General features: G+C 47.6%; 1 protein-coding gene across 1 annotated transcript in view; it reads left to right on the top strand.

Annotated features, from left to right (window-relative positions):
- LOC126204373 (GAS2-like protein pickled eggs) overlaps nucleotides 1–27,224 on the top strand; it is an 832,631-nt gene that overhangs the window by 584,710 nt on the left and 220,697 nt on the right. The window lies entirely within an intron of this gene.

The raw sequence follows: 27,224 nt of genomic DNA, 5'->3' as shown, positions 1-27,224 counted from the left end.
TTGAGAGTAAAACAAATAGTGATATATAAATCTAACAGACAGGTAATGGCTAAAATTAAGCTCGGAAATAAAATACAAGTCAGCAAATGAATTTTGCTCCTTTGGAACTACTATAAGAGATGGCATCTGAAGTGTAACGGATATTAAAAGAAGAACTGCAATAACTAGACAAACATTAAGAAGTAAAAGTAATTTTTAAACAAAGAACCACCTTAATGTATAAACAAGATAGAGATTCATCTCAACAAAAACTGCTCCCTACGACGTGACTTATCAGCCCTAGACGTTTGTCACAAAAACTTTTAAACACTTCGTATAGTAGCTAATACGACTGGTATAACTATTGCTCATTACCTGTCGATGTCACAAAATAGCCACATTGTAAATACTCTGTTGCAGCGAGGGCTGTAGAAGCTAGGAACGAGTGTTCGTTTTATCGTTGATAAATAATTTGGGACTGGCCACCATAAAAATGATGAACATTAATAAAACCGACGAACTGCAAGGGCGGATTCCTGACTGGACATGGAGGGAAAAAGGTCCTATGAACATGTGTTCGGAAATGTGTCGTTGCCACTTTAGATGGTGCTAGCGGGTGACAGTTCCTCTGACCACGTGCCGTGTGATCCTTGTGTCTGGAGGCTGTGCGAGTGCTGCAGAATGGTCTGGTATTCATGTCGGGAACAAGCCGACATGGTGTTTGTGTACGACCAAGCAGATGGAAACGGTCCAGAGGTGGAACTGCTGTACCAGAAAAAGTGCCCTCACAGGCTCCAGCCACATCTCACAACATTTTAGCCGGCTTTGGGTGTTTGTGTGATCATGTGTCCTTTCAGGAGGCGGCGGACTGTGCGTACACCAGATTTGGAGGACCGAGTCCTACAGCGTATTGAGACGAACCCTAGTACAAGTTTCCAGGCAAGTGCCCCCCCCCCCCTACCCTCACGTGGTGTGTAAGCCAGAGTACAATTATGTGTATACTGTGTGACAATCATTACCATCTCTATCACCTGCAGTCCCATGGAAGCCACTTTGAACATCTGTTGTGATGTGAATGCGATGCAGCTCTACTGTGTTCCGGGGCGTTTTTTTATCGTTGCTCGCACACCATCCATTTTCGCACTCCTGTTCATAGGACCTTTTCTCCTCCATTTCCAGTTTGGAGACCGTCCCTGCGGTTTGTCGTTTTTATTGAGTTCACCCTGAATATAACTAAGACATATCTAGATATTAAGTTCTAAAAAATGAAACTCACGAGATTCATCTACCTGATGAGTAGCGCTACTGTCAATAGAATTGATAATACTAATGATAAAAATAATAATAATACCAATAAAGATAATGGCAGATGTAAGAAAAATGTATAAGTGTACAAAATAGATGTTTTCTGATATTGCGAGTTCTCGGGAAAGGAAATTAAAGGAGACTGCATCCGCTAAGAATACTGGGAAATAAGAAAGATCGGATTGAGAATTATGTAGAAGGTCAACGATCGCGTACGAGGACAATGGTAATCCTTATTGTTGCTTTAGCATGTATATCATTACCCGTCTTCTGAAGCTGGAGATGTTATTCAGTTATCTAATACAATGCGGGAGCCTATGCCGGAGTCGGGTTCCTGCTGATAAGGTCTTCGGGAAAGTGGCTGAACGGGGGAATGGCACAGAAAGAGCGTTCAGGTCGAGGAGTCAGTGATGGCTTTGTTACTGGAATATTCAGATAGTAAATTAAAATTAAGCACTTGAATTTGTTATCTTTTATGGGTTTTTTCCAAGTTAAAAAAATGTATCATATTTTATACGTTTACTTGTGTCGAAAAGATGTGATTAAAAATCTTATTTACCTAACGTATATCAGCGGGATATCTAGATTGAATTTTGTGTAAATGGCCATACGAATTCACTGTGTTCATTGCAATTATCTCTTCCTTCCAGGTAAGGGACGATACCGCTGCCATTCTGCTTTGTGAGCGCTCTACGTGGTAAGTGCTGCTTACCTCGGTATGTAATCAGTTGCAAAACAAGTTTATACTAGGAAAGGAAATAACCTCACTTGGACTCCTAAGTGTTCAGAGTATTTCCTTTTACGGTCAGTGTCTTGAATAATTTCGGGTTCGTGGATAAGAGATGAGCCTTCTGCATTGAGGCTGTAGTAGATAATCTCGACTGGAGCATATACGAGGAAGCGTAGGAAGTGCGTTTGCACAGACTTTATCATAATGCGCCAGTGCCGGAGTCGTCAGACCGACGATAAAACTAGATAAAGAAGAAAGAAGCGGAGTTGTTCTCTTACTGTGATATGCGACATACAGGCAAAACAAATGTGAAGCTCTATCGTGGTGGTGGTGGTATCAGTGCTTCAGTGCCGGTGGTCTGATGATGATTTCTGAGGACTGAAGACTGCTGTTATTAGACTAATTTAATTCGACTACGCTTCATTAGTGCCTTTTTTAATTTTATTGTTCATCTTATAATATTCAGTCGTTTCAGCTACTATTGCAAGTATTTTTCCGTCTCTGACAGAATTAAAATGTCACTGGCAGACTTCCAACTCTGTATTTTTTCTCAGGGAACATTAATTCACTTTCCAAGTTTCTCCTCAGTTTGCTTTACCGCTCACTTAGTGTACAGATTGCATAACATCGGGGATAGGCTACAATCCCGCCTCGCTCCCTTCTCAACGGCTGGTTCCCGTCCATGGACTCGAATAGTTGCAGTCTGGTTTGGGTACAAGTGGTAAATAAATATTACCCCTTCTATGTTCAGAAATTTGAAGTGTGTGCTCCAGTCAAGATTATCAAGAGCTTCCTCTAAACCTGTATATGCTATAAACGTAGGTTTGTTTTAGCAAAGCCAGTAGCTTCTGTCGTCCGCCGCCACATCCTTAACGCCAGATTTCGCCGTACTGTCCTGACCGATACGTTCGCCGAACGTCCCACACTGATTCCTGCGGTTGCTTCGCGCACTTTTGCTTGTCTGTCAGCACTGACAACTCTAAGGAAACGCCGCTGATGTCGGTCATTAAGTGAAGGCCGATGGCCACTGCGTTGTGGATGCTGATATGTAACGCCTGAAATGTGGTATTCTCGGCATACTCTTGGCACAGTGGATCTCTTAGTACTGAATTCCCTAACGATTTCGTAAGTAGAATGTGCCATGCGTCTAGCGAAAACTGCCATTCCCCGTCCAGAGTCTTTTAATTTCTATAATGTGGCCGTAATAACGTCGGAAACCTTGTCAGAGAAATGATCTGAGTGCAAATGACGGCTCCGAGCGTGGCTTCTTCGCGAAGAAACTTCAGTCTTCGAGTAAGGCGGAGTTCGCAACATATACATGTTTTGCCTCCTATTAATTCTGGTGGTGCGTCTTCTAGAGGCGATTGGCTTCTGGTTGTTTCCACTCTGTTTTCTTCTTCAGTTACAGTCTATGCCGTAAGGAGCTGGGGCCAGCGTGTGTTGGCATTGCGCCGTATCTTCTGCCCCAGAGAGCGTATGTGCCGATTCTCGGATCGCCGCGCCTGTTCGTAGAAGCGGCGGGCAACCATACGGACGTGGTCCTTGACTTTGCGGACCTCAGCGAGGTCGTGCAGCGGTCCAGATGGGAAGTCCCTCGGCAGGTGCAGCGCGAGGCGGAGAGCCCTGTTCTGCAGAGATTGTAGCTTCTTCAGGTGGTCGTCTGCCGCATTCCCCCAGACGACAGCCGCGTAATCGAAGACAGGGCGGATTAGCGCCCTGTACAACGTGACGCCCAGTCGCGGAGGAAGAGTCGACGTCGGGTTGAGCAGGGGGTAGAGCTGAAGAAGTCGACCCCTTGCTTTGTTGACGACGCCCTTCACGTGTGGGCCCCAGGTGAGGCGGCGATCTATGGTGACCCCAAGATACTGCGCTGTCGGTCTCCAGTTGACAGGACTGCCTCCAACGACGAGCGGGGGCAGAGCGGCGGGGATGACACGACGGGTTGCAATGAGAAATTGCGTCTTGGCACCGTTGAACTGCAGTTTCCACTTGACGGCCCAATCGGCTAGGGTGTCGACAGCGTACTGCAATCTCTGGCGAAGTGTGTCCGCGCGCATACTTCGTGAGTAGAGCGCAGTGTCGTCGGCGTACAACGCTAGGTGCACACGAGGGACCGTCGGCGTATCAGACGTGTAGAGCGTGTACAGAATCGGCCCCAAGACCGACCCTTGTGGCACGCCTGCTCTGATGGGACGGACTGTTGATAGGCCAGTTTCTGCACGGACGTGAAAAGTCCGTCCATCGAGGAAGGATCGTAGCAGACGGATGTGGGATCCAGGGACCCCCATTTCAAGAAGTTTAAAGAGCAGCCCATCGTGCCAGACGCTGTCAAAAGCGAGACATCAAGGAAGACTGCTCCGAAGTATTCGCGCCTCTCCAGGGAATCGAAGGCTTCTTCCGCGAGTCGGAGAAGTTGGTGCTCCGTAGAGTGGCCCTTACGGAAGCCGAACTGGGCATCTGGGAGTAGAGCTTCGGCGGTGACGTGTTGCTGGAGCCTCTTCAGGTAGATGCGCTCGAAAACTTTCGAGATGGCAGGCAGCAGGCTAATTGGGCGATAGCTCTTCGGCTGCCGGAGATCTTTTCCCATCTTAGGAATGGCCACAATCTCAGCATGCTTCCACTGCAGGGGAAAGTGGCCGGACCGAAAGATCTTGTTGAAGATTGCAGCCAGGTGAGTAGAGGCGTCCGCAGGCAGTTGTTTCAGCATGGCAGTGGAGACGTCGTCAGGGCCTGCAGCTCTCTTTGGGTTGAGGGCCTTGAGAGCCGTCGAGACTTCTTCAGGAGTTGTGGCCTCGATGTCGTCATCGCCCTCCGTTTCCAGGTAGCGAGGGAGCCGGTCGGCGACCATCTCTTCATGTTCTGCGTCCAGTGTATCCTCTACAGGCTTGAAGTTCGCTTCGAAAACATCGGCGAGTGCATCAGCCTTCGCGTTTGGTTCGCAGACAGTTCCAGTTGCAGTTCGGAGAGGCGGCATACGCTGCGTTCGCCGTAGGAAATGTTTCGTGGTCCTCCAGGCAGACCCGTCGTCAAGCTGGAGAGTCGCCACACGGCTAGCCCACTCCCGGTTGCGGTGATTGTCCACAGCCACCGTGATTTCGCGCCGCATACGGTTAAGTTGCCGTTTGGTGGCGGGGTTCCGCGTACGCTGCCATTCGCGGTACACTCTGTTCTTCGCGGCAATTTGTGCAAGGAGATCGGGGGGCAGCTGTCGAGAGTGGTCCTGGCGCTCGCGTCTGGGCGGAGCCGCTTCTTCGACTGCGGCGAGGGCGGCGTCCGTGAAGTGGAGGAGGGAATCTTCAGCTTCTGCGTCGTCGACAGGTGGCATCCCAGCTAGGGACTCGGTCAGGGTGTGGCGAAAGAGATCCCAGTTGACTCCGGAGAGTGGCACCCCACGCCTGGGCAGCTGCAGTGGGTCGAGGTCGACGTCAAAGACAACTGGCACATGGTCAGAAGAGAGAACATTCCGTGTCGAGGCGAGGATGCGGTGCGGAATGCCTTTCACGACCGCGAAGTCGACGATGTCCGGTTGGCCATTAGCGGGGAAGATGGTGGGATCATAGGGACCCACTACCACGGCATCATTGCGATCCACGATTCGCAGGACGCGGCGTCCGTCTCTGTTGGTGAGTCGTGAACGCCAAGCGACGTGCTTGGAGTTATAGTCTCCGGCGATGAACAGCTTGCCTCCGATGGAGAGAAGAGATTGGCTTGGTTCAAATGGCTCTGAGCACTATGGGACTCAACTGCTGTGGTCATAAGTCCCCTAGAACTTAGAACTACTTAAACCTAACTAACCTAAGGACATCACACACATCCATGCCTGAGGCAGGATTCGAACCTGCGACCGTAGTGGTCGTGCGGTTCCAGACTGTAGCGCCCTTAACGGCTCGGAGAAGAGATTCTAAGTCCGCATCTACCCATGGATGCGACGGTGGTTTGTAAATGGCAATGAAGGTGATGGCTCCCGCTGAGGTGTGCGCGACAACTCCAATCGCCTCCAGTCACGAGCGGCGGCAGTTGAATCTGGTGGTGACGGATCCCATTCCGTATGTAGATGGCCATTCCTCCGCCGGCAGTGGGCCTGTCAGCACGGTAACAGGAATAGTTCGGCGCTTTGACTGCAATGCCTGGTTTAAGGCGGGTTTCGCTGAGCAGACAGATGTCCACGGCTTCATCGCGAAGAAATTGACGGAATTCGCCAGCTTGTGTGCGTAGACAGAGGGTGTTCCACGCGACGACCGTAAGTCCTCTAACACTTCCCATGGTGAGTAGTGGGGGAGCGTCTGGTGGCTGCCGGAGCGGCAATCTTCTGTGCAGCGGTCAGGTGCTGCGTGAGGACAGCAAGCAGTTTTGTCGTGCTCGCCACAAGTGCGGTTAGTTGAGTAATCAGACTGGCGATGTCCGTGGCGGAGGCGGCAGGAGCCGTAACTTCGCTGGCGCCGATGGAAGTGGCCACCTCTTCGCCATTGTATGTGGCTTCTTCTGGAGCGTCGGTTTTGCGACCCCCCGTCTTGCGCCGGCCGCCGCGGCGTTGGGGGCGTGCATCAGACGTCACGGGTAGAGCAGCAGAGGAGGGGCCCGGTTCCGACGAATTCGGCACAGGTGGAGTGGCGCCTTTTAGTAGTGGATGTCGAGCCTCTGCGTCTTCAGAAACATCGCGGGTGTGAGAGTCGTCATTGCAGCGACGTGCCCGTGGGCCTGCATTGTCGGCGTCAACGCTGTTGGGTCGGCGGGGCGCCCGTCCTCTGGCGACAGCCGTGGCGTAGGAGATTGTAGGTTCAGCCTTGGCAGACTTCTTCTGTTTCGCGGCGACTGGCTGACCGCGCTGACGAGCATTGGCGCGTCTCCAAGCTACACAGCCGCGGTAGCTGGCAACGTGAGCGCCCCCACAGAGAGCGCACGTTGGCTGCTGCTTCCGAGGGATGGGGCAGTCCTTCGCTGGGTGTGCACCGGCGCATTTCACACATTTTTCAGGCATGGAGCAATGTCGGGCGACATGGTTGATGCCCTGGCATCGGTAGCATTGGACAGGGCCTCTCTTTTCGCGCAAGTCTTCTGTGGTCACCGAGACGTTGGCGAGTCGGGTGAGCTGGTAGAGCTTCCTGTTCTCGATTGTATCGGTTGCGATGACGAGAAACAGGGGCATGTAGTCACGAGATTTGGGCTGCTTCATCTTGACCACAGTTCTGACACTGAAGTCGAGTTCTTCGAGTTCTTCTTTAATGTGATCCGGCTCCATGTTGAAGGGCAGATGCCGGATGACAATCTTCAGGACGCGGTCCGGTGTGGTGGCGTGAGTGAAGAAAGGGATCGCCCTGTCAGACGCCTCGTGCGTCACGCGTCGGTAGTCGTCGGCTGAGCGCAGCGTAATCTTGTACATGTCTCTTCCGGCGACCTTCATATTGTAGACTGCCGTCGTCCAGCTATTGAGAAGCTGTTGCAGCTGCCGGAAGGTCCCTTCGTATTTCAGAACGATCGGCGGAAGTGGCGCATCCCTCCTTGGCGCCGTGGAAGGGCGAGGCGGTTCCTGAGGGGCATCCTCAAGGGCAGCAAAAATGTTGGCAGTGGATGCCGGCTCGTGGGTGGACAGCACCCGTCGTCGCGCTGTATGGCGGCGCTTCGGGCGAGTGAATCCGTCAGCATCGTCAGCAGGCGTGTGTTTCGGTCGCTTCTCAGCCGGTGAGCTGCGCCCGCCGGTAGGGGCTGTATCCTCTTCTGCTTTTGCCGGTTTGCCGACGAGGTGGTGGTTCGGCAGACGGTTCGTCTTCTTCCGACTCCGGAAGCGGAACTGTAAGCGCATCCATAGCGACATCCATCGTGTCCTCGTTCGTTGCGTGGTCCGTCATAAGTGGGGGGCCAGATGGGGCCGCCGACGGAGCAGGCTCCGCCGGACGGCGATCTGCCACACCCTTCGCAGTACGTAGCTCCGTTCGCTTCGACATCTCTCGCTCGAATCAATGACGGCTCCGGCAATGCACTGCCCTTTTATACTTCGTGTGCGCGATACTACCGCCATCTGTATATTTGCACATTGCTATGCCACGACTTTTTGTCACATCAGTGTATAATATTTGTCGTTACTGTGTTAACCGTTTGACATACAATTTTTAAATTCAGTCAATAACTACGCGGAGTTTGGAAAATCGAGTTTTTGTTGACCTCACCTCTGCAACTGGTACCGGTTTCCAGCTACCGGGATAGCGCTTTAGTAATACAGTGTACATACGGAGTATGAGCCTTGGTAAAAGCCCGCCTTGTGTTGGGCTAGGGGAACCGGTTGGCGTACTATGTGGACGTAAGCGGTGAGAAGCTGGCTCCAGCGAGTGCCGTGCAGTAACTTGCGGAGCAGCTGTAAAAGCAGGCTGGAAGTCGGCGTCCCTGGAAGACGCGCTGCAGCCGGGCGCCGGGTGCTGGGCGCTGGGTGGTCTGCTGTGTTCCGCTGGGGGCGTCGATTCGTCAGGCAGGCACCAGCCCAGCTGCCCTTCCCACGCGTTTAATTGTCGCTTTCTCCGCCGCGTCCATTAGGCGATTTACCGGTGCCGGGGGAATGCAGCGCTTCATTAACCAGTCTCCTGCAGGTCCCTAGTCACCGGACATCGTGGCCCTGCTTTCTCTAGGACTTCGTGTGCCTTGTGCGTCAACAGAGACGGATACGGGAAGCTCGGTTCTGGGGAGGGGGAGAAAGGGGGGTAGGGCGGGGGCGGGCTGCATAGCAGTCACCTCTCCTCATTTGACGTGCCTCAGACGAATAAGGTTTTAAGATGCCCATAACGCCCAAGAAATTACGATTTTAAAGAATATATCCATTGGAAAGCACATATATGAAATGGTCGGATGAATGCTGCAGTTCCATAGCCAATATGGATCAGAGTTACAGTGACGTTTTTAATGAAGGATTTTAATTTTTTTTTGCTAGGTTCTCTCTTACATCGGATCAGACACATCACAATTTACAGTGTAGAATTACGTATTTCTGCGTGATAATTGTTTAACTTGTAGTAACTGTCTCACAGCCGGCCGGAGTGGCCGAGCGGTTCTAGGCGCTACAGTCTGGAACCGCGTGACCGCTACGGTCGCAGGTTCGAATCCTGCCTCGGGCATGGATGTGTGTGATGTCCTTAGGTTAGTTAGGTTTGAGTAGTTCTAGGGGACTGATGACCTCAGAAGTTAAGTCCCATAGTGCTCACAGCCATTTTTGAACTGTCTCACATAATATCTGCTGCCCTTATAATAAGCGCAATACAATAAAAACCTACAGATAGAAGAAGAGAAAAGAGCAATGAAATAAAGCGTTAAGAACAAAGAGGGAAGGATTTAGAACTAGGAATGGCGTCTATCGCTGAAACAAGCGGTTTTCGGTTTGTCGTTTTTTTCTTCCCGCCAGTTTCACCTGACTGTTAAATCCGCTCAAAAAACCAGCCTCTGAAGTAACCGAATTTCCGCGTTTATTACTATTACTTCTTGTAATAAATTTAGAAATCGAACAAAGATTAAAAAAATTTTACTCAGTTGCTTTTCTCTAAAAGTCATAAGTCGTTGAATATTACAAAAATTCACCGGTATTCTCCTATTGCTTCTAATTTTTTGAAACTCTACACACAAATCGTATTGTAATTGGGGATCATACCAATATTTGGGCATTGCGAATAGTCTGCGCTAAAGAATGGAAACTGAGGACGAAGAACTCTTATTTTTCGTGTTAGTTTGTCCCTTTTCAATGCCTACAAGCTGATAAAAGGAATATTACGTAGACGCAGGCAGCAAATCAGGTACTTCCTATGTTTATACTATGAATGAATGATTCATAAATTTTTAATTTGTTGCCATAATTTCCTTCTTATTTTATTATTTCATAGAAATAATACTCTCTTGTTAGTAAAGAATGAAAAGCAACTGTTACAATCGAAACCAAACAAATACCGAAAAATATCGGTTATCGAAACTAAAATATTGGTTTCATTTTCATGCGCTCTGTTTTCCCCACCACTCGTTAGAGCTTGCGGAAGGCGTATTGAGACCTCTCGATATCGTGCATTTGTTCTCACCGAGAAGCAGCGTACGTTAGTTAAAAATTTTATGCAAGTGGACAAAAATAAGTACTTCAAATATTTTACCAGATTCAGTGGGATGGAAGAAACAAATTTCCGGTAATGAAGTGTTAACTATCAACCTATGATCAATATTCATCGTCTTGGAACTGCACAAAGAGTCAGTCATATTGGTAGTGAATGGTAAGCACTGTAATCTGAGGCCTATATAGACGAGTGCAGGTTCGTCGCGGTGTGAGGACTGATCCTGAACCCATCCTCGTCCTTCGACGACCACGTGTCTTCTTCATACTCAGCTATAGCAAACGACGGTTTAGCAGATTTCTTTGTGTGGGCTACTTCTCTTGGAGAAAATGATGTTACCGTCAGGACGAAGTTGTCATTCCGCATACAGCTATATGCCGCAAGCCACTTTACGGTGTGACGCTACCATCACTTCCCCTGCTGCAGTCGCGAATAGTATTAGCTGCAGTTTCTGTAATCCTCTCGTTGTGGAGGTTTACGTGGGAAGAAGTAACAGCACATTCATATTGCCAGTTTCAATTTTAGGTGTCACCACTATTCATTACACATAGTGGAATGCTGTTACGAGTTAAGAGAGTCGAACAAGCTAAATATTGAAGCGAGTAGCTACAGTCGTCTACTGTTCTCAGCCCTACCAAATAGTTTTCGGACCACGCATGTGAGCTTATGTGGCGTCTCTGCTCGCAATCAGGACGCATTCAATTCGTGGTTGCTGAGTTCCGAGGCGCGCCTGCAGAGTTCTGTCCGACGCTAGCTTAGTTTATCGAATTAATTAGCAAGATTCCAGAACGCAGTCGGTGGCAATTTCAGGCCCGTCTGCCATTTGACGCCGCAGGAACCCGAGCCCAACTGCGGAATTTCTCCACTAATTGGCTCCGCCGCTAACTCGCTGGAGTGAACGTCTGTCTACCTGCTGATGGGGGTTGAAGCGGGTGTCTTCTATCGATCACTGCTGGAGAAGAGGAACGTAATTCAGAAGATACAAGACCTACCAGTTTCTTTTTTGCATGCATGCTTCGTCAGTTCGAGTAACCCAACGTATGCTAGAGCAAGTACAATGCAACGTTAATGAAGCGCTGAGAGAGACGAAGGTAGCTTGCAGGAAAGTCGGAGACAGCTGGCGGTTTGGTGAGGCTAGAACACTCAAAAGTCTTATTCTGTATCTGAATGGAATGAAAAATTCCTTCTAGTCAGTTCCTGTTTTTATGGATACATGTGTGAGTCGGATTATCTGCTTACAGCTTTATATATTCCCAGCAGATCCAAATATTCGTTCCACTTCATTTTGCTCCGTATTTTACAGTTCGACTTTCAAACAGCGTGGCAGGTTCCTGAAGTTTGTCATGCATGCAGCAAACAGATACCGTGAATGAAATTTGGAATTTATAGAAGTCTAAAGTAAGCAGCCATGTAATAAGAGTAGAATTACCACCAAAATCACATTGTAAGATTATTATCGAGACCAAACCTCGCAGTTCCTACAGCATGCACTGAAGAGCCAAAGGAACTTGCACATACATCATGAATCCCGTAGGGCTGTCCATAAAACCGTAAGAGTACGAGTGAGTGGAGATTTCTTCTGAACAGCACGTTGCAAGGCATCCCAGATATGCTCAGTAATGTTCAGGTCTGGGTAGTCTGGTGACCAGCGGAAGTGTTTAAACTCAGAAAAATTTTCCTGGAGCCACTCTGTAGCAATTCTGGGCGTGTGGGGTGTCGCATTAAGCTGCTGGAATTGCCCAAGTCCGTCGGAATACACAATTGACATAAATGGATGCAGGTGATCAAGACAGGATGCTTACGTACGTGTCACCTGTCAGACTAGTATCAAGGCGTATAAGGGGCCCCATATCACTCCAACTGCACTCTCCCCACGCCATTGCAGAGCCACCACCAGCTTGAACAGTGCCCTGCTGACATGCAGGGTCTTTGGGTCTGTGGATTCATGGGGCTGTCTCCACACCTGTACACCTCCATCAACTAGATACAATTTGAAACGAGACTCGTCCGATCAGGCAACATGTTTCCAGTCATCAGCAGTCCAATGTTGGTGTTGATGGGCCCATGCGAGTCGTAAAGCTTTGTGTCGTGCAGTCATCAAGGGTACACGAGTGGGCCTTCGGCTCTGAAAGCACAGATCGATGATGTTTCGCACGCTGACACTTGTTGAGGGCCCAGGATTGAAATCTGTTTAAATTTGCGGAAGGGCTGCACTTCTGTCACGTTGAACGATTCTCTTCACTCGTTGTTGGTCCCGTTCTTGCAGGATCTTTATCCCTACTGCAGCGATGTCTGAGATTTGATGTTTTACCGGATTCCTGATATTCACGGTACCCTCATGAAATGGTCGTAATGGAAAATCCCCTCTTCATCGCTGCCTTGGAGATACTGTGTTCCATCGCTCATGCGTCGACTATAGCACCACATGCAAACTCACTTAAAGCTTAGTAGCCTGCCATTGTAGAAGCAGTAACCGGTCTAACAACTGCACCAGACACTTGTTGCCGTATATAGGCTTTGCCAACCGCAGCGCAGTATTCTGCCTGTTTACATATCTCTGTATTTGAATACGCACGTCTGTACTAGTTTCTTTGGCGTTTCAGTGTAGTTGACAATGAGTGGCATAGTCAACTAAGTCGTTCTGGTTTCTTTTTTGAACTATTCATAATATTTTTGAACTATCATAACATGGTATAGACTACAGCGTTGTTGTCAGACAATGTCATAGTGCTGCAGATGGTGTGTGACAGACACGTTGTATAAATGAGTAGCATTAATAGTCTTGTTACGCTTCTTGAGGACTACCAGATGTCATTAGATTTTATTTTGAACATTCTGAGAAAATTTTTGGAAATTTGTGGTAAGCTCTTATGGGACCAAACTGCTGCGGTCATCGGTCCATAAGCTTACAAACTATTTAATCTAGCTTAAACTATTGTACTGTAAGGACGGCACACACACACACACACACACACACACACACACACACACACACACACACACACACACACACACACACACTTCCATGCCCGAGGCAGGACTCGAACCTCCGACGGGGACAGCGGCGCGGACCGTGACAAGAAGCCTCAGTCCTTATCACTTCACAGTGAACTGAAATGCCCAAATTCCTTCGCAAGTGTAGAAAGACGGGACTTGCCTTCGACATTTTCTCGGGAGAACAAATACTTGATCAGTTTCGTAGGTGCGAGAAAATTTGTACGCTCGTCGACGTTTTGACCTAATTTAACGTTTCACACAGCGTGGCGATGCGTGGCAGCATCAAGAATCGTCGAACATCGGCCGTTCCGTCCTGTTCCATTGTGTACTGAAAACCAGCACAAGACTGGCACCTGTACTTGGAAACCAGCAAATCAAAACCGCACGAACATTTTCTTGCAAGTTGAAAAAATTGTCGACTCGTTTTGCGGCAGCGCCGCGTCGCAACAAATGCGAAAGAATGCTTGACAGTGACTCCGAATGCTATTGACTTTATTGAGAAATGAAATGTAACATTATAAACTACTTTGCTATATATCCACGATATCTGTACTCTATGTTTTATTATTACTATATTTTTATATCTGTATAATAATACCGTGTGTTCTACGATAACTACTTACTCTCCTGGCCCTCAAACCGCAGTCGGATTTGGGCCTGGTCAAGTAGCCTCTTCCACAGTATTCTGTCTTCGGCATCTTCTTCTCTTGCTCCCACTACCTGGAGATCCTTGGCAGCCTTCTGTCTCCATCTAATTCCCGGCCTGCGGCTTTTGTCCCCGTCGGTGTTTGCTGGAACTATAGATCCTCCCCCTCATCGCGTATCTCAAACCCTTCATCAAGAACTTTTGAGACAGTTTCTGTTGCTGGTAGGGCGGATTTTAGCCTGTCAGATGTAGCACTTGGGATATACCCATGAACATGAAGCTCGCGATTGTCCAGTATAACAATGCTTCCTGCCTTGTGAGATCTGGTTGAGAAGTGTGTTGGGAGCTAGCAAGTTGGTGTATTGAAACTTCCTGACATATTAAAACTGTGTGCTGGACCGTGACTCGATCTCGGAACCTTTACCTTCCGCGGGCAAGTGCTCTACCAGCTGAGCTACCCAAGCAGACTCACGCCCCGTCCTCACAGCTTTACTTCTGCCTGTACCTCGTCTTCTACTTTGAAAACATTACAGAAGGTCTCCTGCGAAACTTTCAGAACTAGCACTCCTGAAAGAAAGTATATATTGCGGACACATGGCTTAGCCACAGCCTGGGGGATGTTTCCAGAATGAGATTTTCACTCTGCAGCGGAGTGTGAGCTGATATGAGGACGGGGCGTGAGTCACGCTTGGGTAGCTCAGTTGGTAGAGCACTTGCCCGCGAAAGACAAGGGTCCCGATTTCGAGTCTCAGTCCCGCACACAGTTTTAATCTGCCAGGAAGTTTCATATCAACGCACACTCCGCTGCAGAGTGAGAATCTCATTCTGGAGGTTGGTGTATTTTTTAGACGGCCTGTGATGTCACGCGGTGTCGTACTGCGTGGTGCGGTTGCTGTTGAGGCCCACAGGGGCTGCACGTTCTGCTGTGCTGTACACTTATTCCGTTGCAGGACAGCAGAGCGTTGCAGCTATTGACCTCCGAGCGGCACCACACGGAATAACGGAGGAACTCCGGGACAGGAGGCAGTCCGCCCTTATCTTATCGGCTGCGAGTGTAAATTGTGGGAGAGCGCCAGCAGTACAAGAGACGCCTCTGCAGGTAGGGAAGCAGCCGCGAGGGCGCATCCCGGCCCGGCCGGAACCCGGTGCTCGGACCGCGGGCTGTTAGCACAGGAAGCGGCGTCGCGCTGCCTTCCGGCGCAGTTATCTCCTGGTGCGTGGGCGTGCGTGGGCGTGCCAGACCCTCCCCCGGGCCCTGTGGCCGCCAGCGCACCGTCCACTTGTAGGCGACGCCTCACCCCTCAGGAGGCTGCGGTCAGCCCGCAGCGAGGGGCCGTGGAGTCACGGGGCGGGCGCAGAACGAACGAGGAAGGAAGTCGGAACAAACCGGAGGACGTAGATAACATGGTATCGGCGCAGAAACGCATTCTCGTCCTGAGCACACCCCTTTGTTCTGAAGATGTGGCTGCCTCTCTTGACAATCACCTGCCTGTAGAGTTCTGGAGTTTGTACCGTAAGGAAGCAAGCAAGAGGATGTTGTTATGAGTGGCTGGTATCCTCTTTCTACACGTGGATTAACACGGTTCTTTATGCCAAATACGGCCAAAATAATATATATGTGTCTGTTCTTTCAGACAATTTTGATGCAGCGGCCACTATGAATCAAGACACAAAGGAATTAAAAATGTTATCTGCTAATGAGCAGGCCCACTGCTCAGTGGTGTGTGGATTCAGTTGCGAATTTTGGTCTCGCAGGAGGAGTACTGGGGTAGTGCGTGCAGTCGTGCTGGCCACTGTCTCTGGGTGGTGCATCTGCCTGGTAAGTTTGAGACGTGCCGTAGGACCTCGGGCCGGCGCTACTTTTCAACTTGCCTCATTGATATGAGTGCGCACTGGCAGCTAATGTCTTTAACTTCGTTGTGCCTTAAAATTACAAGGACGTTTTATTCTCACATTTAGCTACACCTTCCGTTCCAACTTAGACTTTTAGTTGTACCGTGGTTATAACTTTCCAATACCCTCGTCGTAGAAAGCAGCTGCCTATGCTTTCCGCCAACTCCCTACGGTGATCTGCAGTTCGCTATTTGTGCCAGAATGCTCTCCTCATAGCCAGCAATTAATGCGAGTCAACAGATGAATTTCCGTGCGGTGGGTGACCGACCGCTTCCTACTCAGAACGCTGCAGGAGGTCCGTCGCTGCACCTACAATGTGCGGCTGAGCATTGTCGAGAGGAAGGAAACGCGTGACTTACGTTATGTGGGATTCGCGAAATCATGCGGAACCCCTCAGCAGACATCTCGGTTTTCGCGGGAGACTCCGTTGTTCTAAGCATCTATATGTGTTCACTGTCCAGTCAAAACTGAAAATTGCCACGTGACGCGATCGACAAGCGTTCGAGAGACACAGCGCAAAACGTCTCCGCAAAGCTTCATCGGATTTTCACTGTGGTTATAATTTCGCAACCGATCGTAGGTTGGAAAAAAAGCTCCTATGGTTCGGAAAGATGCAGAATAAGGAGAAGAAAATTTTGTATTTAGGTATTATTGATGAACAGGTTGTCAGGAGACTGACAGACTATTCCCATGTGACACATTTTCTTTTGTCTGCATCGTCAGTGTCGCGGTAAGTCACACTGTCTGTTATTTATTTGTAATTTCTGCTACCAGTCACTTTTTTATTTTTTGTTTTCTGTTTAACCTAACATAATACAACGCGTTTCGAACATCTGTTCATCTTCAGGCGTATATAACTGTATATACATACATACAGAGAAGTGTTGATTAAAAATAAACTGTCTTAAACTATATTAACCTAGAACTTTTGCCCATTGTTACTGTAGTGACTGGTGTGGCATGTTGGGGGGGGGGGGGTCCAGTGGATGGCCAGAAATTGATGTCTTCTGTTGGTTTTTTCTTGTAGTTGATTATGTATGATATCACAGAGATTTCATCGCCTTGTGGATCCACTTGCATCGCTGGTGTAAAGGCGGAGCTGGGAATAAAACCACACTATTTCACTGTGTATTTTGTCACTGTATTCCGACATAATTCACTGCACAGATTGTTTCGGCATACATATAAACATTATGCACTTAACACAAGATGGCGGACTGTCTATTACTCTATGTTTTTACCTTTTTTGTTATGTGATTTTCTTTTAACAAAAAGTGCTCGATCTTATATTGATTTGGTTGATCCTTTCTTTGTGCGACTATTTTTTTCGATACTCTCGTGACAGACTATTGACTGAACATCGATATTGCTCGACTTATTGGTGCTACTGACATAACCCGTTCATACCATCGTTTCTAGAACTACTAACTATAGGTTTCAAGTTATGCAAGATAGTTTGTACGCTGGAGTGCAACTCCGTCACTGCGCGGTGGCTGTTCACTCCCCATCCCCCTCCCCGCCCCTCCCTCCTCAGCACATACACTAGCGTTGTTCCCACATCTACCGCGAAGTTTGCCAAGGTACGGGCGACTTTTGTACGCTCTCTGGGTGACCTACTAGCCTTCGGGGCGCTACCTTCTGCCTACGAGAAGGAGCGTTTCCCTCAGTTCGAGACCGTGTCACGTGTACAGCTCCATTTTGTCGTCCCTCTCTGAGGTACTGTGACGACAATTCAGTTCTGCCTACCAGCTCTTATCATGTACAGGAGCGAAACTCTTGCTGCTACTTAGCTACGGTGTTGTGGGCCCCGAAACGAGAGAGAGAGCAGGTGCTGAATCAAGTGTTCTATTTGACCAAAAGCTCTCGATTTTTACCGATTCTTGCCGAGTGAGGATTGCAGCTAGACGGAACGGTGGATAAAGTAAGCAGAGGAGGTGGAGGGGATACGTTGCATACGTTCCGTTGCAGCCAGTACTTTTGCTGTTCTTAAGTTTTGGTCGGTACGATCAGCTGTTTAAATAAAAGAAAATTCAAGAGTAAGGTTTCTGTGGGTGATAAACAATACAACGGGAGTAGTTAGTCGGTATATCTACAGACAACTATACTCTGTTCGTCTAATTTGAATACTCGTGTAAACAAATTTATGTTCTGCCATTGGTGGACGGCTGCATTATCCAAGTATCTGATGTAAGACAGGAATACACCTTACTTGTGTATAATGTGTTTCGTAGTTATTGTAGCGCGAATGGAACTCTGACATATCCTAAAGCGTAGGAAGTCTTTATCTATGCTGATCATAGGTTATGAAACGTACTTACAGAACTACAAAATTCGCAAAATGGCGTTGGGAAAAGTTACAGAAAGGTAGTGTTGTTGGGGCAGAGAGGGAGGGGGAGATACTTTGGCAGTTGTGGCAGGGGGCGCGCGCACGCCGTGGGGAGGAACGCCGGGCTCTGCTGCCGCGCCGGCCGCTATTGCCCGTCTGGCGGAAGCATTAAGGTGGAAGTTTTGATAATGGCCTGCCCGAGACTTCAAACGCGCGCAGTCGGCTCTTCGCCGGCCTTTGTTTCCTTTGTCTCGTTGCAGTCGCGTTAATCCTCTGAGGAATAAACTCGGCGAGAGGGGCTAAATGCCGCCTCTCTTCCAGTCGCGGAAGACGGAGTGATGGCGTCTCAGTTGGAGATGCGCACTCTCCGAGTACCCCGCCACTTGTTCGGCGTTTTCAGTCGCCCAGGCGCCGCGCTGCCTCGCAGATTTCCTATTTACTGAAGCCGCCCTCAGCCCAGCGGTTGCTTTGAGCATCGCAGGCGCGGTCCTACTGCAGCTGCTACGTCTTTACCTTCCTCCGACTTTTGAAATGACTTTTCCAGCCAGCCATAGACAGACATACAGCTTAACGTTGACTCCGAACAACGGTGTTTGTTTGTCATTGTTTCTTATTTATACAACCCACCGCTCCTATTATATTAATACTACTTTACAATACACAGTAAATTAGGAGGTTGAGCGCAGAAAACGATGCATTTTCTAACATTTTAGATCACAAGAAGATAAATTTGTAAACATTGAAATTATCCGCAAAACAACCGTCCAGTATCCTTGACATCCTTTTGTTGTAGAATCTTAGAACACATTCTGAGCTCAAACGTAATGAGGTACTTCAAACACAATTACCTCCTTTGTGCCGACCAATAAAACTTCGAACATGTGAAACCCATTAAGGATCCTTACACGATACCCAGAAAACCATGGATGAAACCAGCCAGGAAAAAGCAGTATTTTCCGTTTCCGAAAAGTATTTGAGTCCGTAGCAGACATTCGCTTATTATTAAAAGCACAATCTTATGAGGTAGCAAGCGAGATTCGTGATCATCATGAGGACGTTTTGGTAGGGAGTACGCAGCATGTTATCTTGAATGGAGACCCATCGACAGATGTAGAAGTAACTTCGGCTGTGCCCCAGGGAGGCAGAGAATGTTAATAGTAATCTCAGACTTTTAGCAATGATGCAGTTATTATAATGAAGTACTGTCTCAAACAAGCTGCATCAACATTCAACCAGATCTTGAGAAGGTTTAAAAAGGGTGCAGAGTTTAGCAACATACTTTAAACGTTAAGGAATGTAAGTTTGTGCCATTCGCAAAACGAAAGAAACGTAATTTTCAATGACTGCAGTATCAACGAATCACACTTGACTCATACAGATGCTAGCGTGTAACACTAACAGGGATATGCAATGGAAAGATCACAAAGGCTCGTTCGTAGATAAAGCGGGTGGCAGACTTCGGTTTCTTGGGTGGTGAAAACAGTCTGAAAAGGAGACTGATTACAAAACACTCGTGTGCCCCATCGTAGAATACTGCTCAAGTGTGAGGGATCCATACCCAATAGGACTAACAGGAGACATTCTACGTATACATTTTTGTTTGTCCCGTCGCAGAGTGTCACAGAGATGCTGAAGAAACTGAATTGTCAGACGCTTCAAGATCCACGCAAACTACACGGAAAAAGTCTACTTATATAGTTTCAAGAGCCAACATTAAATGATGGTTCGAGGAATATGTTGCAATCTTCTACGTATTTCTTCCATAGGGATAGTGAGAACAGGAGACTAGTAACAGCGTACAAAAAAACATTTGAACAGTCATTCTTCCCTCGCTCCATATGTGAATTCAACGGGAAGAATCCCTAGTAACTGGTACTATGGGACAAACCCTCTTCCACGCATATCCGAGTGATTTGCAGAGGATGGATATTGATTGTAGAAGTAAATTTAAGTGTTTTAGAATTGTTTACGTGTTTACCTGGAGTATGGTCTTTAAAGGAACCTAAACGCGTGTGATAAGCAATTTAGACAAGTAGACAGCTGAAGGTTTCGCAATGTAGTAGTGCAGAAGAGTGCCAAAGATTAGATGGGGTGATAAGATAACTATTGAGGAAGTACGAAATGGAATTGGGGGATAAGAAATTTATGGTGGAGCCTGATGAAAACAAGGAATTTCGTAATGGGAGGAAGTGAGGGGTAGGGATGAGAAAATGTAGGGAGAATCCAAGGACTGACTACAGCAACCACGTTCAAGTGGACGAAGCTGAAGCAGCTACGCAGAGATGAAGATAGTATTTTAAAACAGTTTGCCAACTGAAAAGCTAGAAAATTTTCGTGTTCTTATCCAAGGGAAAAACTGTTAGTTCATGTACTGAACAACATGTACTGAACAATTGTATAAATCATACACGCAGTAATCTTGACCATGGTGAGTGCCATAGCTGAACTGGCACTACTTTTTGGTAATTAATAAATACCACCTCGGCTGTATTGTGTGTTACGACCGGTTTTGTTCTTAAAACATCTTCATCTGCACATTTTAGCACAACTGTACCCCCAAGCTGAGGACGCTTTAAGAACGAGACCGGTCGTGAAACGTGAAGGCATACAACTTAGGTGATTTTGATTAAATCATTAGAATTTATTATACACGACATTAATACGATACGACTATTTCTCTTTCGCATCACACACACATTTTTGTCTTAATTTTTTGTTCCATACATAACAAGATTTTCAACTATTTTTATGGTAGATTTTCTAAAATGTAAATACAGACGTGTGAGATTTTTTCATCTATAAAATAGAACCCACGCTGTTAAATAGTGTGTTATGTTGGACGCAGTAATATAAAAGTAGCTAATATTTTTTGTATTTCTATCTCGTATATTCCTGTGGAAACTGAAGTAATTTGTGAATTATAGAATTGAAAATTTCCATTAACGAACTAAAGCAATAACAGAAATTTTATGTTTTCATCTTTTCCACTCAGTTTAGTAGAGAGCACATTTTCTTTCAGGCACAAAATACGTGTAGTTCTTCTTGCTTTCAGTAAAAGCTAACAAAGTTGTGAGGAATTACGTTAAGTGAAAATGAACTGCTTATTGTTTTAATACTTAGCACGGGAATAAAATTCAGAATTTTATTTCCGTCGTAGAGGAATGTCTACATAGTTGATAAATGTCTAATCAGGGTCCCAAGGACAACGGGTGGGGTCTTTTCAGCGCAAAAGTTTTCTCGAAGCGACTCTGTGTGTCAAACGGGAAGAGCAAGAAGACAGAGAGAGAGAGAGATGTGATGGAGATCCGGCGAAGTTTCCGCGAATGCTAAACAACCCCCGCGGCTGCGTCGAGAGGGAAAGCGATCGTGCAGCTAAACGTCGTGACTGCGCGCCGGGCAGATCGCGACAGATAGGGAGGCGTCTGCTCCAGATCGCGGGTCCCCCGTACATCCTGTCTGACAGGGGCACGCGTCACGGCTAATCTGGTGCCGGCCTCACAACGGCCGAAACATGGCCAAGCTGCATAATTTTTATTTATTCACGCGTTTATTTCACCTGACAAGATTATGGTTTCCAGGCGCTCTCTTAAATGTAAGTAGACTTCCTCAGTGAGTCAGCGTTGCAATACAGTGAAACTACACTCATTCGGAGTCGCATGGCTACTAAAGATTTAGAACTATTCATAGATACAGCCACAGCACTGTACCTTTGTGCATATCAGTCATGCTACTTTTACATCTTATCCAAAACTCCTGTGCATCCGAGAGGAAATTAGCGCTTTACCTGTCACCAAAGGCTACACTCTTGACATACAATCCACAGCTGTACACGAATAAATCAATCACCGTATACGAAACGACGGTACACGGTTGGGAACAAAAGACTGACTAAATCGAAGAGTACGTTAGTGCGTACGTGGGCACCTATGTGTGTGAGTGTGTGTGTGTGTATGTGTGTGTGTGTGTGTTTTCCAGCGCTGGATGCAATAACCATGCATAGAAACTTGTTTCGTGGTTCTTAAACCAAGAGCTAACTACTATTAAATTATGCTCTGTGAAAATTCTAAAAGACGATTTGCCCTTTCATCTCTTTCACCTTCCAAGTTCTCCTACTATTTTTCATTTTATTCCTTAACCCTCCTACCGAATTCTAGTCACCCATCACAACTAACTTTTCGTCCCCCTTAACTACGCGAATAATTTCTTCTATTTGATAATGTCCTATTCAATCTCTTCGTCATCAGTGGAGCTTATTCACATATAAACTTGTACTACTATGGTACATGTGGCCTTTGTATGTACCTTGATAACGCAGCCATTACGCTATTCATAGAAGATTACCCGCATTGCAATTTTCTTAGGCCTGTATTACAGCAAAAAAAATGGTTCAAATGGCTCTGAGCACTATGGGACTTAACTTCTGAGGTCATCAGTCCGCTAGAACTTAGAACTAGTTAAACCTAAGGACATCATACATATCCATGCCCGAGGCAGGGTTCGAACCTGCGACCGTAGCGGTCGCGCGGTTCCAGACTGTAGCGCCTAGAACCGCTCGGCCACCCCGGCCAGCTGTATTACAGCACTTCTGTTCTTGTATGTGTGACAAATGTGCCCAGAACGTTTTCCGGAATTTTTTGTTGCTCTGTATATATAGATTTAAAAATATTTTTGATAACATTTTTGGGAAACAGTGATCTTCTAACGTACGTAAAATCAGTAGAAAACAGAGTAGATCGCGATGGTTATTTTATTAAAATGAGTGGTATCGGCCTAGTCTTAGGCCATCTTCAGATAAGCTTCTCGGAGAAGCTTGTGAATCTGGAAGGCTGCAATAACCGTGACAACCATTAGCTCGGTGCCGATCAGCGGGTCCCTGCGTCTCCGTGGCCGGCCGAGCAGAACCGGGCCGCGGCGCCGTGCGGTATCCGGCCAGAGGCGGTCGTGCTGCGCTCCTACTTTATTCCTCCGTTTCCGCTCGAGAAGTTCCGACGCGCCGGCGCGTCGTGCCGTGCTGTGCTGGGGGTTGGCGCCACCTGACCGCAGGCCGGTCGTAAAAAGGTGGCCACCTCCAAGTTTACGGCGGTTCTCGGCTCTGCCTGCCCCCCTTTCCCCTTCTGGTTTATCACATTTTTAGTTCTAACTTCTTCCACTTTCTTTCAGTTTCTTCTGCAGACTGACTTTTCGAAAGTTAAAATTTCCTTTTTTATCTGTTGTATCGATTAGCAATATTTAGAAATGTTATCCCTGAACTTTTTATCCGTCATTCTAACTTAAAACCCACGCGTCACTTTCGTAGTGCTTTCTGCGTTCTAGTTAAATTGTTCATTTTTTCCTTGCTCCTACTTCATTACCATAACATCTAATTATTACGATGTCTTAACGCATGTCCTATGATGCTTTCCATTCTTTTTGTCACAGTTTTTCGCAAATGTCTGTCGTCATCGATCCTACTGACTGATTCTTTATTTATTACCAGTCCACCTAAGAATCATTCTTGTATACCACTGTACCTCAAACGCTTCGAATGACTTCTTTTCCGATTTTACTTCAGTTTGTGATTCCCTTACCATACGAGTCTGTGCCTTACACGTGCGTTCTGACAGATTTCTTCCTCGCATTAAGGCCGTAGTTTGATAGTAAAAAACTCTTTTGGCCAGAAGGACTTCTTTGCCTCCATTAGTCTCTTCTTGCTTCGTCCGTCATTTTTTATTACGATTCGAAGGCCCGAGATTGACTTGACTTTGTCTACTTTGTGGTCCGCAGTTTTTATATTAACCGTATCACTAATCTCGTTTCTGCTGCTCCTCCTTGGATTTACCGTCAATCCATATTCTACGCTCAGTACACGATTCATTTCACTCACAGTGTCCCCTCATTCTTCTTCGCTTTGACTGACGGTCTCAGTGTCATCAACCAATGTTCTCGTTGAAATTTTTTCACCGTTTGGTTCTAGGCGCTACAGTCTGGAACCGCGCGACCGATAGGGTCGCAGGTTCGAACCCTGCCTCGGGCATGGATGTGTCTGATGTCCTTAGGTTAGTTAGGTTCACGTAGATCTAAGTTCTAGTGGACTGATGGCCTCAGAAGTTAAGTTTCATAGTGCTCAGAACCTTTTGCACCATTTTTTTCACCGTTTGTTTAGAATACACTTTTATGGTTGTGAAGAAGTGAAGTTCGATTGGTTTAGTGACGCAGATGCAATGAACAAAATGTGGAATGGCTGTGCAAGTGGCATTATTTAAAATGTTTAATCACTGCATAAAATGTTTAAAAATAGGTATTAGAATACGGGAAATACAATGATTCACTTCGTTCACTGTCCTTGGTACATTGTAGGACTCCGTAAGCTAGAAGCACTATTATCGGCTAATATGTGTCCTCTGTGCACACCATCAAAAATTTGTTGTGATAGTCATATGAATCACTAACGTAAACCGAACATCTGAGTTTCTGTCCAGTTTGTCTCAGAACCCACATACAGAAAATGTGTGTCTCACATCTCCACCAACTACAAGATACACTGAAGCGCCACAGAAACTGCTATATGCATGCGTACTCAAATACAGATATATGTAAACAGGCAAAATACGGTGCTGCAGTCCGCAACGTCTACATAAGACAATAAGTGTCTGGCGCAGTTGTTAGATCGGTTACTGCCTCTACAATAGCAGATTATCAAGATTTGACTGAGTTTGAACGTGGTGTTATAGTTGGTGCAAGAGCGATGGGACACAGCACCTCCGAGGTAGCGATGAATGTGGGGATTTTGCCGTATGACCATTTCACGAGTGTACCGTGAATATCAGGAATTCGGTAAAACATCAAATTTCCGACATCGCTGCGACCGAAAAAGATCCTACAAGAACGAGACCAACGCCGACTGAAGAGAATCATTCAACGTGAGAGAAGTGCAACCCTCCCGCAAATTGCTGCAGATTTCGATGCTGGACCATCAAAAAGTTTCAGCGTGCGAATCATTTGACGAAACATCATCGATATGGGCTTTTGGAGGCGATGGACCACTCGTGTTTCGTTGATGACTGCACGACACAATGCTTTACGGCTGTCCTGGATCCGTCGATACCGATATTGTACGGTTCAAATGGCTCTGAGCACTATGCGACTTAACTTCTGAGGTCATCAGTCGCCTAGAACTTAGAACTAATTAAACCTAACTAACCTAAGGACATCACACACATCCATGCCCGAAGCAGGATTCGAACCTGCGACCGTAGCGGTCACGCGGTTCCAGACTGAAGCGCCTTTAACCGCACATTGTACGGTTGATGACTGGAAATATGTTGCTTGGTCAGACGAGTCCGGGTGGTCCCGGCGGAGGTTCGAGTCCTCCTTCGGGCATGGGTGTGTGTGTTTGTCCTTAGGATAATTTAGGTTAAGTAGTGTGTAAGCTTAGGGACTGATGACCTTAGCACTTAAGTTCCATAAGATTTCACACAGATTTTTTTCAGACGAGTCTCGTTTAAAATTGTCTCGAGTGGATCATCGTGTACGGGTGTGGAGACAGGCTGATGAACCCACGGACCCTGCATGTCAGCAGGGGACAGTTCAAGCTGGTGGACGCTGTGTAATGGTGCGGGGTGTGTGCTGTTGGAGTGATATGGGACCCCCTGATACGTCTAGATACGACTGTGACAGGTGACACGTACGTAAGGATCCTGTCTGATCATCTGCATCCATTCATGTCCATCGTGCGTTCCGACGGACTCGGGCAATGTCAGCAGAACAATGGGACACCTCACACGTCCAAAATTGCTACAGAGTGGTTCCAGGAACACTCTTCCGAGTTTAAACACTTCCGCTGGCCACCAAACTCCGCAGACATGGACATTATTGAGCATAACTGGGATGGCTTGCAACGTGCTCTTCAGAGGAGATTTCCACCCCCTCGTTCTCTTACGGAATTATGGACAGCCCTGCAGGATTCATGGTGTCAGTTCCTTCCAGCTCTACTTGACACACAGCCACGTCGTGTTGCGGCACGTGTGCGTGCTCGCGGGGGCCCTACACGGCATTAGGCAGTTTCTTTGGCACTTCAGTATAGAGGCAGGTGTGAGACACTTGATCCGAAGCCGCACGTTGTGGGGAAGAGTCCGCCGTGGCGTACGACGAACGAGCCGCTGGTCTAGTGTGGGCTAGACAGTGGGGGCTGGCTATCGCAACGGCACCTGCCGGCGCCGCTGACGAAACCGGCGCCTTTTCCTTTCTGTTTCGCCGGAGCGGCCGCGAAAGCCGGCGGCGGCGCGCGCCGGCCGTGACTAACTGGTGCAGGCAGGCAGGCAGGCAGGCAGGCAGGCGGCCGAGTGCAGGCGCGCTGCGGCGGCCCCGTCTGGCACCGCGCATCCGCCCGCGACCGGCGTAACGTGCCGGCGCGGCGCACGCTTGCTTCACCACACTTCCAGCTCTCGTCCACCCACGTGCCACGTGCCACGTGCCTGCACGCGCGTCACAACAACTCACTACAGTACTTAACCGGACAATAGATGATAAGACAAAGTTTTCAAAGCAAGTCCTTTTCTGGGATTGTATTGGATTGTTTGGGGGAAGAGACCAAACAGCGAGGTCATCGGTCGCATCGGATTGGGAAGGATGGGGAAGGAAGTCGGCCGTGCCCTTTCAAAGGAACCATCCCGGCATTTGCCTCGAGCGATTTAGGGAAATCACGGAAAACCTAAATCAGGTTGGCCGGACGCGGGATTGAATCGCCGTCCTCCCGAATGCGAGTCCAGTGTGCTAGCCACTGCGCCACCTCGCTCGGTCGGACAATAGATGAGAAGACTGAGACTGAAAGTTTTCAAAGCATGTCCTTTTCTTCTGTAGGCCGATATTTTACTTTGAAATAAACGCTTTAATGTCACTCTATTCCTTCCTGTAATCCGTGATTGTTACTCAATTAAGGACTGTTGACTGAGACCACAGACAGCCACAAAGGCTTTCAATAAAAGCTTTGTTTTATTGCCACGCCCGCTTTCGGAATATCATGTCATCTCGCGTTGCCTACACTGGTCTTCCTCCAGTGTTATGTCAAACAGCAGCACGTCATCCGCTCTTGCACCGTATAAGAATCTTTCTGTCGTTTGCGCAATTTCACGTGCTGTTCAGGTGACCTCAGTAATGCAGAAAAACATGCTAACGTGCTAGAATTGGCAACAAGTAAAGCGAATGACTTATGTACAGTTACATTTGTTCTTCGGAACGTCACTTAGTCGCCGCGCGGGATTAGCCGAGCGGTCTAGGCGCTGCAGTCATGGACTGTGT

Source organism: Schistocerca nitens, chromosome 9, assembly GCF_023898315.1.
Source record: "Schistocerca nitens isolate TAMUIC-IGC-003100 chromosome 9, iqSchNite1.1, whole genome shotgun sequence".
Lineage (NCBI taxonomy): Eukaryota > Metazoa > Arthropoda > Insecta > Orthoptera > Acrididae > Schistocerca > Schistocerca nitens.
This window is presented reverse-complemented; position numbering and strand designations above follow the sequence as displayed.